The sequence below is a fragment of the Panthera onca genome, chromosome D1 (assembly GCF_046562875.1).
Source record: "Panthera onca isolate mPanOnc1 chromosome D1, mPanOnc1 haplotype 2, whole genome shotgun sequence".
NCBI classification, from domain to species: domain Eukaryota; kingdom Metazoa; phylum Chordata; class Mammalia; order Carnivora; family Felidae; genus Panthera; species Panthera onca.
Genome location: NC_138348.1, coordinates 25,130,291 through 25,143,020, shown reverse-complemented (window position 1 = coordinate 25,143,020; position 12,730 = coordinate 25,130,291).

The window sequence follows — 12,730 nt, the reverse complement described above, 5'->3', positions numbered from 1 at the left end:
GTGAGACTGACAGCCATGTTAGGGTCACGATAAGTGGAGGAGGAGCTGGCCTCAGTTGGACAGACAGAAAAGAACTGATATCAACTTTCTTATAGAAGATCAAATTATAGTCAGAATATTGCTTGCTGAAAATCCAGCCAGAGCAAAAGGATTTAGTTGGATGATTCAAAAGTGTAATGATTTCAGGCAAGATAGCTTGTGGAGTTCTTCAAGCTATGCACACCCCAAGGATAGGAAAGTGGCATTTTGGGGGTTGACAGCCCCCTTTCTTTCATGAATATTTGTGTGTTTCTATAGACTTTCTGGCTTCAATTTTCTAAGTTTCCATTAATGACTGTATTAATTTTCTAGAGCTATCATAACAAAGCACTACAGGGTGAATGGCTTAAACAACAGGAATTTATTGCCTCACAGTTCTAGAAGCTTGAAGTCTGAGATGAAGGTGTCAGTGGGGTTGGTTTCTTCTGAGGCTGGTTTCCTGTCTCCTTGCCTGGTAGATGGCTATCATCCCCCTATGTCTTCACATGGTCTTTCCTCTGTGTGTGTCTGTGTCCTGATCTTTTCTTATAAGGACACCAGTCCTTTTGAATTATGACCTTATTTTAATCTAATTATCTCTTTAAAGACTCTTTCTCTAAATACAGTCATATTCTGAGGTGCTGGGCATTAGGAATTCAACATATGAATTTTGAGGTGACACAATTCAGCTTATAAAAATGACCCACCACCTCACTTTGGCTAATAAATTCTTTTCATATTTTAATATCTGTCCTCAAGTTTTACTAAGCCTGGAAACGATGTATTTTCTCCTCTTGATGTGACTTTTCACATCTCTATTCTGATTTGTTATGGATTGATTTTATAGAATAACTCTAAGAAGGCAAACTTAATTCAAATATTTTTAGGGGGTGGATATTTCTCTAGTATTCCCATGTAACACCTAATATTTATTAAATGCCTACATAGCATCAGACTCTAACCAGGCATTTTCCTCTGATTATTTAATCCTCATAGGGATTCTGGAAAGTAGGTGTTACCCATTTTTACATAAGATTAATCTGAGGAAATCATCATTGCAGTGTGGTTACATGAATGGTTCAAGGTTACAGAGCTACCTAGTGACAGAGCAGAAAATACATCTCATATCTTTTGACTCTTGATTCATAATCTCATTATCTCTCTCTACCGAGAGATACCAACTACTCCAAACATTCCAGATTTGTTTATTTTAATTCTACATTAGACTGCATGTTTCTAGAAGTCAGAGGCAGCTCTGATGGTTGATTTTATGTGTCATCTTGACTGGGTCACAAAAGGTTCAGATATTTGACTAACCACCATTTCTAGCTGTGTCTGTGAGGATGTTTCTGGATGATATTAACATTTGAATCAGTAGACTGAATAAGGCCATTTGTCCTCTTCAATGTGGATGGATATCATCCAATCTGTTGAGGGCCTAAATAGAACAAAAAGAAGGCAGAACTTATTCTCTCTCTCTCTCTCTCTCTCTCTCTCTCTCTCTCTCTCTCTGTTTGACTGTTCAAGCTGGCACATCAGTCTTCTCCTGCCCTTAGACTGGGTCTTATGCCACTAGCTTGCCTGAGTCCTTGCTTACAAATGGCAGATCATGGAACTTCTCAGCCTCCATAATTTGTGAGCTACTTCCTCATAATAAATTTCTCTCCTAGATATCTAGAATAGAGATATCTCTTATTGGTTGTGTTTCTCTGAAGAGCTCTGTCTAACATAGTAGCATTGGGGCTCCTGGGTGGCTTAGTCGGTTAAGCATCTGACTCTTGGTTTCAACTTAGGTCATGGTCTCACAGTTTGTGAGATCGAGCTCTTCATCGGTCTGTGTGCTGACAGCACGGAGCCCACTTGGGATTCTCTCTCCCTTCTCTTTCTGTCCCTCCCCCATGCATGCCCACTCTCTCCCTCTCAAAATAAATAAACTTAAATAAATAAATAAAATGGCAGTGTTTAATGCAGTATTTCAGCAGAGAGGATAGCAAGTGGAAATACTTATGGGCTTTTTGAGGACCAGCACAAGCATCAGTGTGGCTATAGCAAGTGGGTGGAAGAAGTAATGATCCTGGTTTGTCCTTGTGAAATCTTTGGCTTTTACTCTAACCAAGATGGGGAACCACAGGAGGTTTTTGATCAGAGAAGTAAAATGATCTGACTTGTAATTTTAACAAGACTAGAATTTGCTGACTCATTGGATGTGAGGATTTAGAGAAAGATAATGAAGAATGACTTCAGGAATTTACCTTGAACTAGGGAGTTAGTTGTCTTTAAACAAGATGAAAAAGACTATGAGGGGAGAGGGTTTGGGGGGAGGATGGGGAGTTATTGAGGCAACATTGTGCTTAACAGTGTGCTAAGCACCTTACATGTATTTGTTTAATTCTCCTAAGAACTTTACCAGGCACTACTCTATTATTTCCATTTTCAAATAAGGAAATAGAGTCAGAGAGGTTAAGAAATGTGCTCAAGATCACACAGCCTACAAGAATTGGGGGTAGAATTTAAACCCAGGTTTGTGTCACTCCAAAGCCTGCAGTACCCAGTACCACAGCCAAAACTGATACAGATAATAATGGCCAAGATAGCCACATTTGCTCATTAAGACGGTGGCCTAATGAGTATCCTCAGATGTGACCATCCATAGAGCCTCTTCCTCCTTGGGTAGGTGGATAAAGGAAGTGTCCAAGATAAGAGACTTGATCCGCACTATATTAGTCTGCTTGGCCTACCGTGACCAAACACCACAGAGTGGGTGGCTTCAACAACAGAAATGTTTGGGCACCTGGGTGGCTCAGTCAGTTAAGCGTCCGACTTTGGCTCAGGTCATGATCTTGCAGTCCGTGGGTTTGAGTCCCGCATTGGGCTCTGTGCTGACAGCTTGGAGCCTGGAGCCTCCTTTGGATTCTGTGTCTCCCTCTCTCTCTCTCTCTCTGCCCCTCTCCTGCTCACACTCTGTCTCTCTCAAAAATAAATAAACATTAAAAAAATTAAAAAAAGAAAAACAACAGAAATGTATTTTCCCACAGGGAAGGCTAGGGGTCAGAGATCCAGGTGTCTCAGGTTTGGTTTCTTCTGAGACTTCTTTCCTTGGCTTGGAGATGGCCACCTTCTCTTTGTGTCCGCACATGGTCCTCTGTGCTTGTACATATGGTCCTCTGTGCTTGTGCATCTCTAGAAGTGTCCTAATTTCTTCTAGAAAGGACATCAGTCAGACTGGATTAGGGCCCACCCGAATGACTTCCATTTTGTCTTAATCACCTCTTTAGAGGCTCTATCTCCATCTCCAAATACAGTCACATTTTGAGGTACTGGGGGTTAGGATTTCATCATGTGAATTGTGGGAGATACAATTCAGCCCATGACACCCACCTTCAGATCAACAGGCAGAAATCAGAAATTATGTCAACACTATACTATGTTGTTGCTGATTATTACCAAGGAGAAATAGTTTTGTTGGAGAAAGGTCATGAGTTCACGTTGCCAAGAGGCCATTGAACCTGGAGTTGATTCCTGGTATCTTACACCAAGTCTCTATGTAATGGCCTGTGGGCGATGGGAAATAAAGAAGCCACAACGAGACTTAAGAAGTCTGAGAACACGTCATGATATCATATTGCTGAGAACATTTTTTTTGGTATAATACATGCTAACTAAAAATAATCATGGGTCTTTGTTAGTGGTTGGTGATTTTTTTTGGGGGGGGGTGGAGGGTACTGGAGATATTGGATACGTTGAAGGAGGTTGGAGGATTGGAGGAGAATGATGGTATGTTCTTTGCTAGAAGTACAAAGAACATCAAATCTCAACTAAAGTTCAACTCAGCTAGTCCCCCCCACCCCTTCTTGTCACAAAGCAAAATTACTTTAAAAAAAAAATTGTATTAAAAGTTTTTTTAAGTTTATTCATCTATTTTGAGAGTGGGAAAGGGGCACAGAGAGAGAGGGAGAGAATCTCAAGCAGGCTCCTTGCTGTCAGCACAGAATAGGACACAGAAATGAGCACCAAAGCAAGAGGTGGACACTTAAGCAACTGAGTCACCCAGGTGCCCCAAGCAAAGTTACTTTTCAAGGTTGACATGAAGACAGGAATGAGTAGAATCCAGATTGGTCTTTGTAGAAACTTGTATAATGAAGTAAATTATTGCTACTAATAGCCATCCCTAGAAGTGGAATTAAAGATATAAACATTTCTCTTTTCTGCAGTGATAATGGCATGGTGGGATTTTATCTGCATTTGGAAATTGTGCTCTTTGTTTGAGTGGGAGAAGTGTCCCAGGAAAAATTTATAATAAGATAAACATTTAAATCACATAGTAAATTATAAACTGTTTTTTGAGAAACATTATAGGCAATTCAATGACAGATTTTTGCACAAAAGTAATGAGGAGTTGATTCTGTCTTTCCGTTTCTCTCCAGAACCACTATTCATAAGTTGAAAAGAAAATAGTTTTTAACTAACATTTATTGAAAACATAGCAATTGTTCTCATTATATAGAAAATCAAGCCACGTAGTAACTACGTACAGAAACACAGTTAAATTAAATTAAATTACAGTTAAAGTCCCTTCGTTTAAAAGTATCTTTTTGTCACCCTCCAAAAATTATTGTGCAGTTTTGGGAACCCCCAAATTGTAGAGCTTGGGACAGTTGCCCAGTGCGGGTTTTTGTAAAACCGTCTAGTGCCGTCCTGTGATTACTCATTTGGGGCTATTATGTTTACCCTAGGCTGAGAAAGCTCATTCCTCAAACTTGAATTCTAGCCTTAAGAAATTTTGATCCAATTCATCCTACACTGGTGTTTGAACTCATTCTTAGACCATCTGCAGCTAAATAGGACAAGGAGGAAAGAAACGACTTTCTATATTTGGGGTTTGAAGACAGAACAGAGGACTCCAAATTAGAAAGGATGTCTAGTACAGTCATAACCACTGCACCTCACTTCTCAGTTCCTCAGACTCCTTCACGAGGCCATGGGGTCTTCATGTTTTCACTTGTTTGAGGAACGAGGAGAAGGCATTCATTACCTATTTTCTGGGGCCACTTAGCAGTCATGAGCTTCACGTTGGACCCTTGACTCCAATGGAAGATTGCAGCCAAATAGGTGTGGGGTGTTGAGCCAGCTACTTCGACTGCCTAAGCTTCTGGCATTGTTTCCTAGTCTATAGAAATTGTGGGGGGTCCCCACAGAGGTAGAGGGGAAGGTGGCGGGGGCGGGGAGGATGGAAGTTGGGATAAAGGGAGGGGAGAAGAGAACCAAACTAGCACTCCTGAAACCAGTTCGCGGATTCGACTTCAGGAGACTTTTTTCTGATAGACTTTTTTTGCCCACACGATGGCACTAGCCGTTTAGAAACAGCCTCGCTAACATCAGCGAGCCCGCTGCGGCACTCCTGAATTTGTGGAGAAGGAGCAGCAGCTGACGTTTAGAGCAATTAATAACACATTAGAAAATTTACTAACAGGGATAATCCACATTGAGTTAATTAGAAAGCAATTTCAAGACTGGGGAAGTGGGGGAGGAGTGAGCGTATAGAGATGCTGGCTGTCTGCTACCAGAGCCGTGGCAAGTTTGCATTATCACGGAAGTCTCTAATCTAGCAGTGACCTATTAAGGTCCTGCTTCTTTGCCAACTCAAGTTCCTTTCCAGGCTAAGGGGAGTCAGATGGCATGGGGGTGGGAGAGGCAGGGATGCTCCCTTTCCAGTGAAGTGGAAAGAATCTTGTCCCGGGAGCCTCGAGAGCTGGTTTGCAATGCTTTTCCTGCGACTAATTCCCTCCTGTGACATTGAGCAGGACACTGCCCTTCGGGGACTGTTTCTCACCTATAAGATGTGTTCGTTGGGTCAGATAACCTCTGAGTTCCCTTTCAGCTCTGGCATTTGAGTTGGCGATGTTAGGAGGCAAGAGTTTTGTAAGCTGGAGATATATAGACACAAGCTTATATATGTAATCACGATGTCAGTAAATAGCATCTGCTGGATTATGATAAGAGCACAAAATGCCGCGTTCACACACTCAGACCACAGCTGCAGGAGGAGATTTTGATTGATATCAGCCACTAGAGCTCATGGCTGTCTGGGAAGAAATTGAATTTGAAAAGTTCTCTTAAAAGGGCCTGCAGGAAGCCAAGGGGAGTAAGTGTAGGCAACTTGCTAAGGAGGGTTGGGGGCTCGGATGGAGAGGCCAGGGAAAGGAGTGACGGCCTGGGAGGTGCACGTGGCCAGAGGGAGCCAGGCCAGAGCAGGGCCTGTCGACACTTCCAGGATTAACCATAGCTAATCACTCAGCTGGGAGTGCTGTGCTCAAGGCTGGAAACTGGCATCCAGTCGTCCAAACGCCACTTTGCCCTTTTCATTCTTTTCCTTTTGCTAAATTTGGCCAAGATCTGTCAGCAGTGTTTTATTTTTAATTTGCTTGGAACAACGTAGTATCCTAGGCAGCTCTGACTTTGCTGATTTATGACGGAAGTCCAAGTTTGCTCCAGGTGGGGTATGTCATGTGGAAAAGATCTGGAGCACGAAGAGTGGGTAGAATTTTAGTGGCCAGAAAAAGGGACAAGAATTCATGGCTGAGCTCGTTTCTCCTGATGATCCAATAGAGGTCTTAATTCTCAGCAGAGGACCAGGTGACCGTGATGTATTTTCAACATGGATGGGAGAAAGGCCCCAGGTGTCATGGGGAAGAACATGGAAATACTGGAAATCCTGCCCTTGAAGAATCCGATATATATAAATCCAGACTTTTATTTAAAAAAAATTAGAAGAGTATATCTTCATATGCACCCAATACTATATTTTGCCTCATTTAAAATTCATTATAGTACTGTTACTTATTTGTAAATCTTATGTGTTTTTTTTTTTCTATTTTAAAGGTAACATAACTGATAAGATTAGACAATACAAAACTCTACGGTAAATATGGTAAAAGAAAAAAAAAAGATAAAGCTCTCTGATGGCTAACTGGTCTGACTTTCATGCCCCTGTCCCCTATGGCCTGCTGCATATTCTTTGACGAGTCTCTGTGAACACCTAACTTCCCTAAGAAAAACTGGAAAGGATTCCATTTATGAATTTTGAGCTTAGATGAATTTTCCAACTCTGGTTTGGGCTTGAAGCATGACCAACTGACCCTGTTTGCCTCAGGCTTTCAGGTCTAAACTCAGGAAAGTTCCAGGCAAGTGGGATGGTTGGTCACTTCAGTTTCACTTAACTGAGTCTTTAGAACTGAAACCCGATCCTTGGAAGCTGGGACTTGCTGCTTTGTTCTAAATCTGTGAGATATTTCCCTTCAAGGCAAAGCAAGAACATCTGGCTCTCTCTCCTTGAGACATGAGTCCATGAAGACAAGGGTTTGGGAGCACGGGAGGATGGATGGGAAAAGCATCTTCTCCCCTATCAGTTATGTTGTGCCTCCTCTCTTCCTGACCCAACTGAATAAAGAGGACTTCAAAGCCATAAAGCCCACACACCCTGGAGGCCCTACTTCCTGCTGAGTTGAACAGTTGAACATGGACACGGAACTTCTCAGCTCCCACCTGCCCAGTCTCACAGTGTCATATGAATCTCAGGCGATGAGTCCATCCCCTTGGGCACAAACACACTGAAGTGCCTAGAAGCCACAGGCCATCCCTCCCAATAATATTACAATGGCTTCTGCTCTGTCTTTAGCTTAGTGAGCAGAAGCTGTGTCCCCGGGACTGTTGTGCAGTTAGATAGACCCGAGTGCAAAATAGTGGGGATCTAAGAGGAGTGTCTTAGGCGGACAGCATAGCACAGAAAAATCCGCGCACCTGCCTCTCTGACAGTTTTTGCTAAGAATCAGATGAAAACAGGGGCACCTGGGGGGCTCAGTCAGTTAAGCGTCCGACTTTGGCTCAGGTCATGATCTTGCCATTCTGGAGTTCGAGCCCTGCGTCCAGCTCTGTACCGACAGCTCAGAGCCTGGATCCTGTTTCAGGTTCTGTGTCTCCCTCTCTCTCTGCCCCTCTCCCAATCGCACTCACTCTCTCTCCCTCTCCCTCTCTCAAAAATAAACAAACATTTAAAAAAAAAACCACGAATCAAATGAAAACAAGACAACCCCTCACATGTTAGCTGGACAGAGGGGGTACTTTGGGAATAAAGCTGGCCTACGAACTATGAATGGTATTTGAAACAGATGGTGCCAGGTATTCATCCTCACACTATTACAAAGCACCTTTCAATAGTCTTTCACAGTGGAGTGGAGTGGAGTGGAGTAGAGTGGTTAAGGGGCCCACGTTCACTAGTTAGGGCTGTGTGATCTTGCACAAGTTCTCCATTGCTCTAAACTTCTGTTGCTTCTCTTTAGAGATAAGAATGTCCAATGTAGGAGATTGCTGGGACAGTTAAATAATAGGTAAAGCACTTACAAACCTGGCCTACTGCTTGGGGCTAAAATGATCCATCCTACTTGTAGATGAGGGGATTATGGCTCCCAAAGTTTAAGTAATGTATCAAAGACCTGAGGCAAGATTCAAATCTAGGTCTGTTGACTTCAAAACACTGATAGTCAAGTTTAAACTCAGTGTTGGTGCTAGGAGCACAATGTTCTCTGACTGAGAATTGACCAGGTACGAGGCTTATGGGATGGTTTGGATACTATTTTAAAATAACAACAAGAAATTTTCACCAAGCTAGTATTTGATGAGTATCTACTGAGGGCAGACACTGTCCCAAGTATTTTCCTGTCCTAACTTTCACTGTATAACCTCACTGACTCTGAGGTATATGCTATTAGTATTGGATGAGATAACTGAGGCACAGAGCCCTAGAATCTTGGTAGAAGCCAGAGCTTATGTTGACAAGTTCATTTCCAACCCAAACAGTCTTGGGGAGTGAACTGGCAGCTCTGGCAATGTTCCAGCACACACCCGTGACACCTGGGTCCCCCAGCTAAGCTTCCTGAAGGGCCAGGTGCCAGCTGGAGCTGGGGGCTCCTGGCCTGTGATTGGCCGCCATCATGTGTGGTTAGCCGTCCGTGGTGGGGGAGGCTGGGAAGGACAGTGGAGGCTGATAAATAATGCAGCAGTCTGTTCTGAGGGACGAGAAGGCAAAGAGGAGGAGGAGAACACACTTTGCCTTCTCTTTGGCATCAAGTGATATCAGACGAATTACAGACATCCCAACAATTTGGCCAGGCAGCCTGCTGAGCAAGGTAACACTCATGATTTTCATGCCTTGAGCCACAACATTTATTACATTTTTTTATGTTTCTAATCAGAAGGACTTAGGCTTTTCTTCCTTGCAGGGATTGAGGGGAGGGATCAAGGGAAGCTGACAACAATTTGATTTTTCTTTCTAACGTATAAAAATTGGAAAGGAATAAGAAGCCGAGTTTAGGAAGACACTATAGGTTCATAGAGAAGGCACAGATATCCAAATTACTGTAAATGAATATTGTGGGCAGAGAGAGGCTTTAAGGAGCGCTTCTTGAATGAATGAGTAAATAAATCAGCAGAAGGAAAGCTATGACTCTTGGAAAGGAATACTGTGCTTGTCTAGGCATGATCATCAGCAAACGGATTCCAGAGTGGGAGGAAATGTGTAGTTTCCCAGGTATTTCCAGGTATTGCCAGGAATTTCCTGAACTAGATTGGATGAAGTAGCAGTCCAGTTTTTCTCAAAGTGTGACCCATGGACTCCTCACAGCAGGATCACCGAAATGCTTAACAAATGCATTTTCTGGACCCCATCCCAGATAAACTGAATCAGAATCTCTGGAACCTGATGATCTGCATAAAATTTTAAAAGCAAGCTCCCCAGTGATTCTAATACCCAATAATTTTGGGAATTGCCACTGTAGAGACCCTACACAGAGGTTATGTTCTTGAACCAGGATTCCTGACCAGGGGTTGTGACAGTGCCCTTCTCCTTCTGAAGTGGTTCAAGCAGGCAGTTGCCTGGAAGAAGGGCAAGAATCTTCGGGTCATGTCGTGGATGCCTAAGACTTATAAAAAGGCTGTGGACGTTGTCAACTTTTTGATGATGGTGTTTGGCAAAAAGCAGGAAATAGTATTTGTGAAGTGAACGAACGGATGAATAAGTGGGGTGGGTGTGACAATGAGGGGTCACACTTGGGCACGCAGTGGTCACTTGGACATTGTGTAGAGACTAAGTTGAAGATGGGAAGAGGGGAGACTGTGAGTCAAGTGCTAGGATGTAGGTGTGTGCAGGGGAGGGGTTGGGTGGGGAGTCGGGGGCGGGGCTGCTGCTGTGACCCAGCCTCCTGAAGTCACTAATCACACACTCACCAAACCGTAGCTTCTGCCCTGGTTTGTCAAGATGAATCTGTGCCCTGTGTTGACAAAGCCCCCACAGCTGTGATGGCAGGTGATGGCAACACTGAGGTGGGAACGGGGCTGGGCCACCAACAGTCACTTTGCCTTTTAGATTCTAAGGTTGGTCTGCCGCTGAGACCTTTTTTTAGAAGAGAGGAGATCAAGCGTTTGCAAGAGTCCTGAGTGTCAAACAATGACTACACGATAACTCGTTCATCATGCTAACTTCATGCTGTCTATAGGTCCATATTTTAGTTCCCTTTCTATATGTTTACCAGAAAAAAAAAAAAAAAAAAAAAAGGAAAGGATGCTGGTCACATTTGAGGCTTAGCCAGGTCTTAAAATTCGGTGAGGAGAGGGGAGAATTTAGGAAGAAATAAAAATGACTATGGGTACATATGAATCTAGTCATTAAAACATTTTTCCCCAAAGTGAACTGATCACAAAATTAAAAAAATAATACACATCTGTTGTGAAAAACTAAAATGGTGTAAGAATGAATAAAATAGAAAATTAAAGATACCTTCTCACCAGTGTCGTTCCATTTTTAGAGTAGATGTTGTTAAGATTTTAGTGCATGTCCTCCCAGAATGTTTGCACTTCCAGGCCTGAGCAAATGTGCCTACATGGAATCTTACTATACTTGTTCTTGTTGTCCATTCTCTGCTTTGTTGTGTGGGTATCCTTCTGTATCGTTGAGGCATATAGAAATCACACATATGCACTAATGCATATGGAAATGTTAGACGTCTGTGTTGTTTTCCATTGTATATCTGGACCATAGTTTACTTAATAATGCCCTAGGGGTGATTATTTATGCTGCTGCCTCTTTTTTAAGGTAACAATTTTTTTTAAACAAATCTCTTTCTGTCGCTCTGTCTTTCTCCATGTAATATTCACTGTGGGAATAACCTGTGGAATGTTTATTCCCACACAAGGAATAACCTGTGGGCATATATCTATAGAATAACTTCCTAAAAGCAAATTTATTGCACCAAAGATAAAATATATTTAAACTTTTTTTTTTCTTTTGAGAGAGAGAGGATACAAGTGAGCGAGGGGCAGAGAGATAAGGGGGGGGGGAGCGTGGCTCAACCAGGGCTCACGCTCACCCTAAGTTGGGCTCATGCTCACCCGATGTGGGACTCGAACTCACAGACTGTGAGATGATGACCTGAGCTGAAATCAAATGCTTAACAACTGAGTCACCCAGGAGCCCACTATATTTAAACTTTTAAAAAACATTGCTAAATTGTCCACTAGAGGTATTATACCAATTTATACTTCTCCAAAGAATGTATGAAGATATTTGCATTTCCCCACACCTTCATTAATGCTGAGTAATGATAGTTTTAATCTTTGCTAACCATATAGAGAAAAAAAAAAACCTCATTAGGTCTAGTTATTAAAAGTTCTATCTTCTTGTAAAAGTAATAAATGTTTATTTCAGAAAGTAGAGATCATAGGCAAGCATGAAAAATATAAAACATCTACAGCTCCCACAGATCGCCACGATTAGCAGCTTGATGTATATTCCCTCAAAACAAAGAGCATAACACATCTCTTCCACCCTCTTCTTGCTTTTTTTTTTTTTTTTTAAATTTTTTTTTTTCAACGTTTTTTATTTATTTTTGGGACAGAGAGAGACAGAGCATGAACAGGGGAGGGGCAGAGAGAGAGGGAGACACAGAATCGGAAACAGGCTCCAGGCTCCGAGCCATCAGCCCAGAGCCTGACGCGGGGCTCGAACTCACGGACCGCGAGATCGTGACCTGGCTGAAGTCGGACGCTTAACCGACTGCGCCACCCAGGTGCCCCTCTTCTTGCTTTTTGTTTGGATAAAGTTTTAGCAGTTGAGTTGAAAGACAAAATAGCAAATACATTTGATTCGAATGTCAATGGCTAATAATTGGTTGGGATAGTACTCTTTCTCTGGGAGTATTTAAAGGAGTGTATTTTGGCAGATCACATTTCCAGCCAGTGGGTGTCAGGAGAGGAGTGGGCAGGGAGGGGAGATAGTTCTAAGGATCCTTCCAACAAGCCTTGTGGTTGACTTACTCATTGTGGAAGCTCATTATTTAGCTCCAGAGATGGTGATGCAGTTGTTTTTTTTTTTTTAATTTTTTTAATGTTTTTATTTATTTTTGAGACAGAGAGAGAGAGAGCATGAGCAGGGGAGGGGCAGAGAGAGAGGGAGACACAGAATCTAAAGCAGGCTTCAGGCTCTGAGCTGTCAGCACAGAGCCTGACGCGGGGCTCAAACTCACGGACTGTGAGATCATGACCTGAGCCGAAGTCAGACGCTTAACTGACTGAGCCACCCAGGCACCCCCCCCCCTTTTTTAAATAACACCTCAAAATAGTATCTTGGAAATCCAGACAACAAGCATGTTAGAAAAAGACTGGG